We start from the raw sequence: 6,489 nt of genomic DNA, 5'->3' as shown, positions 1-6,489 counted from the left end.
TTTTTTTCTTTTTTCAGAATAACAGTCTAGTAAGTACTTCCCCCTCAGTGTACTCCCATTCCTGTTGCATAGGGTTACATAAGTACAACATTAGTGGAGATTCTTGTCCACTAGGCAAAATGGCATTATTCACTATCAAACCCAATTTTGCCAGGCAAGGGAAGGTGCAATCTATCCTGTAAGGCCCTTGGGAATTCTGGCATACAGGTTCAGAGTTATAATTACAGTCTCTTGCTTAGGGATCACCCTTGCCTTTGGCACCCACAACTGCTTGTTAGGTACTGGGATGCAGTTTCTGGCAGGAAAAAAATAATTTCAGGTGATGTGGTGAAGAATTGTACAGTGGCACCAGCGTCCTCCACCATTCCCTCTTACCAGATGCCCCAGAAAAATAGGAATCTGTCCAGTGGGTATCCTCCCTTCAACACCCTCATGTTGAGTGTGGGCACACTCTCCTGAAGGCATGTGAGCCAACCCTTCTTGCCTTTATCTCCCCCATTTTACATAACAATTTTTTCAATTGCCCATTCCAATTCTCTATCATATCATTTCTCTGAGGATGGTATGCAACATGGTCTATCTACTCAACATGATGTTTCTTGGTCCATTGCTAAACCCTATAGACTGTAAAGTGTGTTCCTTTCTCTGAGGAAATATACCTTGGTGGCCCAAATTGGTACAGTATCTTTTGTTCCAATCCCTTAATGGTGTTTTTGGCATTTGATATGTCATGTGATGTACAAAACACAGTCCAAAGTAAGTATCTATTCCTGTGAAGAGTAGCCATTTGTAGCCAACTGGAGCCACTGGCATCATTGGCCCTATATAATTGACTTGCCAGCTATTTGCAGGGCCTTCCCCCCAGGGAATCTGTCCCATAGCCATCTGTACCTTCTGTCTTTCTTTCTAGCAGAAGAGTAGTCCATACTGGCATTTTGTGTCTCAGAGGTTGCAAAAAATATGTGTCTAGATTCTGCCCATCTTGTCCACTCACTTAATGGACCCAATTGGCAACCTCAAGGAAGTGTACCAATATGTCCACTTGCTGATTCCAATCATCTTCCAATCCAGGAAGGTGATTCTTGTGATGGTCATCAACATGGCCTATTCTAATGTGCCCTCTAAATTCCCAGAGTGCTTTCCAAGGCCCATGCCCATGCAGGTGTCTTGTTAATAGTACAACTTTCCATCGCCCATGTGCCTGACAGTATAGCTGGGTCATTGTCCATGGATCACTAAAAATCCAAATATATGATCTTTCACCATTGCCTAATTCTTCCATGACAGCTAGGAAGACAGCATGCAGTTCATCCAATTGAACTGACTTCTTACTTTCATCAATCAGGGTCTTTACATCTGCTGATCTTAGTGCAGCAGCTTTCCACTTCAAATGTTGTTCCTGAATCCTGGAACTACCATCTGTGAACCAAGCAGCTTACTGCTGGTCAGCAGAAAATTGTTCACAGGGCACCGTCCATGTGGCAGTGGGTTCTGGCAGCTTCTCTGGCATTTCTGGGGTAGGACCTATAGGAAAAGAAGCTACCTGCTTGTGGATATGGTTGGTGCCTTCCTTCATTCTTCAGTATCTTGTTCTTGTATGGGCCATATGCATTTTGTATGGAACTATTTTGGATGCTGCTTTTCTTGTTAAAATGTTTCTCTGATATCACCTAAGATATTATGGGTATCTCAGGTCTCATGATTTTATGTTCTTCTGTCATTGATATAGTCTCAATCAATACCCAATAGCAAACAAGTAATTACATTTCAAATATCATGTATTGTGCTGCAGCATCTGAAAACTTTCTAGGGCAGAATCTCTATGGTTGTTATAGGCCTGTGTTCTCAGGTTTTTGCCATAGGTGCTAATCTTCATAAGGACATATAGCAAACACCTCCAAAATCATGTTTGAATATGAATCATAAAGGCTTAGGGCTTATAGGAAGGAGAATTTGACTGATTTTTGGAATTCGGACATAGCTTGCTGTTGCTCCTGCCTCCATTCAAATGTGGTTTTCTTTCAAGTCATTTTATGGATGAGGCCCAGCAATACCACCAGATGTGGCATATGTGTTCTTGAAAATACAAGTGGAACAACTAAACATTGGGCTTCCTGCTTAGTCTTGGGGGCAAGGAGTGACAGCAACTTATTCTTGGTTGCCTGTGCAATGTCATGGAGAGCTCCTGCCATATTTATTCCCAAGAATTTTACCTTTTGAGCAGGGCCCTGAAGTTTTGCTGGATTTATTAACCAGCCTCTGTTGGTTATGTGGGCTACCACTGATATCAAATCTACCATAGTCTGTTTTTCCATGTTTGATATTAGTATAATATCAATGTAATGTATCATCATACTTGAAATCTGCACCAAGTCCAAGTCTCTTCTAGCCAAACCATTACAAGAAGCTGGTGAATTCAAATAACCTTGTGTCAAAACATTAAAAGTATATCAAGATCTTTCCCATATGAAAGCAAACTGCAGCTGGTTATATTCTGAGACTGGGATGGGGAAAAATGTATTTGCAAGGTCAATCACTGAGTACCAGTCTCCTTTAGCCTGCTGAATTTTCTGCACCATTGATAGCATGTCTGGAACACCTGAAGCCACTGGTTTCTTTAGGCTTCTATAGCCTACTATCAGCCTCCATGAACCATCTGCCTTTTTTACAGGGCATACAGGGCTGTTATACAGATAATTTGTTGCCACCAATACCCCCGGCTTTAGCATATCTTTAATCAAAGGTGTAATCTCCTTTTGTCCATTAGGTATCCTGTACTGTTTCAAGTTAACAATGTGAGTGGGTTCAGACAACTCTAATGGTTCCCATTTAGTATGTCCAATCAGTAATGGCATAAGGGCAGACTTACACGCCTTCAATTTTACAATATCAGGTAGAGAGAATGTTCCCCAATTAGACATAATATTCATACCCATAATACATTTTGGTAAGGGAGATGCAAATTCTTCATACAACTTCTGTTTAAATTTTCCAATTCTCATCTAAACTTTCATCTTTATCTCATGAATTGTTGCACCCCATATTCCCCCCAGTCAAACTTTAGGCCCCTTCAAGATTTCATTGTCATATTTTGGGATGAAAATGCATTGGGCTCCTGTGTCCAGGAGGCCCAAGAACTCTCTTCCCCACCCCCAGGCCCTTTTACCCACACATGGATATATGGCCTCAGATCCCTTGCTGGGTGTTGGACTAGAAGAGCGTGGTCCCTTGTCAGTCCATATATTCATCAACTAGCTAAATCTGCTTCATATGGACCCAGGAGGACTTATCATTAAATTCCTCCTGATTGGAGTGAATAGAATGGACTTGTTTAGGCCTCTTTAACTTTGGGAATCAGCATGCTTTTCCATTAGTCCACTCAACCTCCTATAATGTTGCATTAGCACCTTTGTCTCAACTCCATTAATGTCTTCTGTATTCATCACATTCCTTAGTCACCATCAAAAGATCTCCAACTAGCTGAGGTAAGTTCTTTTCCCATTGCCTCTTCCCAACCTCTTATTAATCATTCAAATATTTCTTGCATCTGTAAGACCCACGAAGGGATGCTGTGCCAACAGATCTGATACAATTCTTGAATTATTGCTTTGTTTCTTGGTAGAAAGGTTACATGGTGTGTCTATATAAAGGGACCCCTTTGATCTGCCATGACCTGTGTGAGAGGTCAGGTTGCATTTAGAACTTTACAACCCTTGAGGTGTTCACATGCTCTATTAGTACAGCTTAACTGTCATTGGTATTTCTTTTAGGAAATATGTACTTTAATTACAAAAGGAGTAACTCAATGTATATATAATATTGTATTAAAACCTCGGACTACAAGAAAGAGAGAAAGCAGAAATCAAAGTCCTTATTCCTGATTCAATTTACCTTTACATGAATAAATGTATTAACATTTTGATATATATCCTTCCAAATAATTTTCTATGTGGTCTATAATTTGAGAGAAAATGTGATCCTACAGCATACACACAATCACACCCACACATAAATATATATGCCTATATATTTATATATATAATAATATATATGATTACAATTTTATTTTTCTTAAAAACAATCTAACTTTAACAAGGTTTCATTTCAACACACAGAATTCTACACCACTTTAAAATAAAATAAATAAGTAGTATTTCATAGTGTAGGGAGCTCTGGTAATGTAGTGTCTAAGGCACTTGGCTGCTAACCAGAAGGCTGGCGGTTCAAATCCACCAGCCACACCTTGGAAGGAAGGTCGAGCAATCTACTTCTGTAGTGATACTGCCTTGGAAACCCAAGGAGGAGTCGCTATGAGTCAGGTCTGATTCAACAGCACTTAACAACAACAATAACATTTCATAGTGTTATATGCATAATGTATTTGCCAACTTATCTTTTAGTATAATTTAGATTAAACAGAGAATGCTGTTTTTAACTTCTTTTTAAATAAAAGGAATCTTGCAAAAGGTCACTGAGATCCTAGATGTGAAACAGGAGGTCAAAACTGAAAAATACTGGCAAATTGCACTCAAAACTATCTAATAATCCACACTCCCAGGAACAATAAAGAGAATATGTACTTCTCTATAGCTTCTCAATCACTGAATATTTAAACTTATTGCTAAGTTTGTGAATCTGTTAAGTGCAACTTGTTATTTAGATGGTATTTAAAATTTGCATTTTTCTTTCCTGTAGAGGCTGAGCCCTTTTGTTTTGATTTAATTTTGGTTACCTATCTTTTTTTCTTTTTTCTAGGTATTGCATGTTTATACTCTTACATCTCTTTTTTTAATTATTATTCGTTACATCTTTTCTCTCTAACTGATTATTTTCTTATTGATTATATAATGTGACTCTAAATCATTTGTATTGTATTTGTTGCAAATAATTCTCCCTATTGATCCTAAACATTGGATTTTTCTCATGGTATAATTTAAATCCGTGAATCTTTACACTTTTATTCAAGAATTTATAAATTATATAACAGTATAATTCAGGGTCTATCAAGGCATTTGCATAAAAAAAATTATTCAAGTTACAAATTTTAGTAAAACATTTCCTAACCTTACACTCCTAGATACTGATGACAGCTAACCTTGACTGAGCACTTCACAGATGTCAGGGACTATTTTAGCACTTTATAAAAATGACCAATCAACCAGTTGTCATCCATTAGATTTGATAACCTATGTATGCCAGGGTAGATCTGTGTAGGGTCTTTAGGGGATGATTTTTCTGAAGTAGATTTTTCTGAAGTAGATCACCAGACCTTTCTTCTGAGATTCTTCTGTGTACCCTCAGACCACCAAATATTAGGTTAGCAGCTGAACTACTTAACCATTTGCCAATCCATGACTTCTATAGGCATTAGTTTGGTGTTGCATCTGAAATTTATGGAGTAAGCAACAGAAGCCAGAACATTTATGCAGTGAATTAGCAGGAGAACCAGCTAGTCTTTTCCCAGGGCATGTCTTCTTAACCACTATGCTATACTTCTCATTATTTTCTGCTTAACAATCTGTTCTAGAAATCTGGCAGTAATTTATAGAAGGGTTACTACTCTATAAAGTGTGAAACCAATTCATATCATATTTTTGTGCTCTTTTCTTTTGCATTGACATTATTTTTGAGAAAATATTGCTTTGTTCATGCTTTATAACTCCACAGAAATTATTGGTAGTAGTTCTAGAGCCAGTTCAAGTGCATTTAAATATAAGTCTTCCTGTAAAAGATAAGAGACTAAACTCATATACATTGTAAGTGTGTTTCAGATACAATACCTAAAAGTAAGTAAAATATGCCCTTAATATATCTTTTATTTATAAATATATGGAATATGTATATTCTGTATGTTAACTGTAATATAGATGTTTAGAAATATCCTAAATGTCTGTCAGTTGGAACCTGGTCAAACATGTGATGGGGTATATATGAAATCAGATGATCTACACCATGAAATAGAGGTAAATCTAAAAGTTCTGATGTGAGTTTCAGCTAAACCTTGTGTGAATTGAAAGGGTACTTGGTCATTATAGTATATTACCATTTGTGTGAAAATAACTTTATCTATGCACTTTCTCACATATGTACTGGTAGATGCATAGACTGTCATTGGAAAAAAAAAAATTCAAATTGTGTATTGGGGTTGTCTCTCTGATCATTTATTAAGTATCCTGTCCAGAGAGAATAGGAGACACTCACTTCCATGCATAGCTCTTTGTAGCATCCTGTACTATGTGATTGTGCCAATCAGTGTTAAAAAATATATTAAAAATAAAGATAAAAATTTTAATAACAATTCACTGTTTCCTCTATGCTAGTCTTTCATTTGTTTTCACTGATGGTTATTTTATCCTCTCCAATTTAAAGTTGTTTGATTGTATTTTGGCATTCAATAAGGAAAACAAAAATAAAATCCAAATGCACTCACTCCATTCTCTGTATTCTGTTTGATCTTATCATAGATTTTTACCAATTGTTACTACAATA

General features: G+C 37.1%; 1 protein-coding gene across 1 annotated transcript in view; it reads left to right on the top strand.

The window, feature by feature from the left end:
- NCAM2 (neural cell adhesion molecule 2) overlaps nucleotides 1-6,489 on the top strand; it is a 434,855-nt gene that overhangs the window by 420,725 nt on the left and 7,641 nt on the right. The gene's annotated exons all lie outside the window — the stretch shown is intronic.

Source organism: Orycteropus afer, unplaced genomic scaffold (assembly GCF_000298275.1).
Source record: "Orycteropus afer afer isolate SDZICR_OR568_19922 unplaced genomic scaffold, OryAfe1.0 scaffold00437, whole genome shotgun sequence".
NCBI classification, from domain to species: Eukaryota; Metazoa; Chordata; class Mammalia; order Tubulidentata; family Orycteropodidae; genus Orycteropus; species Orycteropus afer.
Note: the sequence above shows the minus strand (reverse complement) of the source record. Positions and strands in the feature narration are given on the sequence as shown.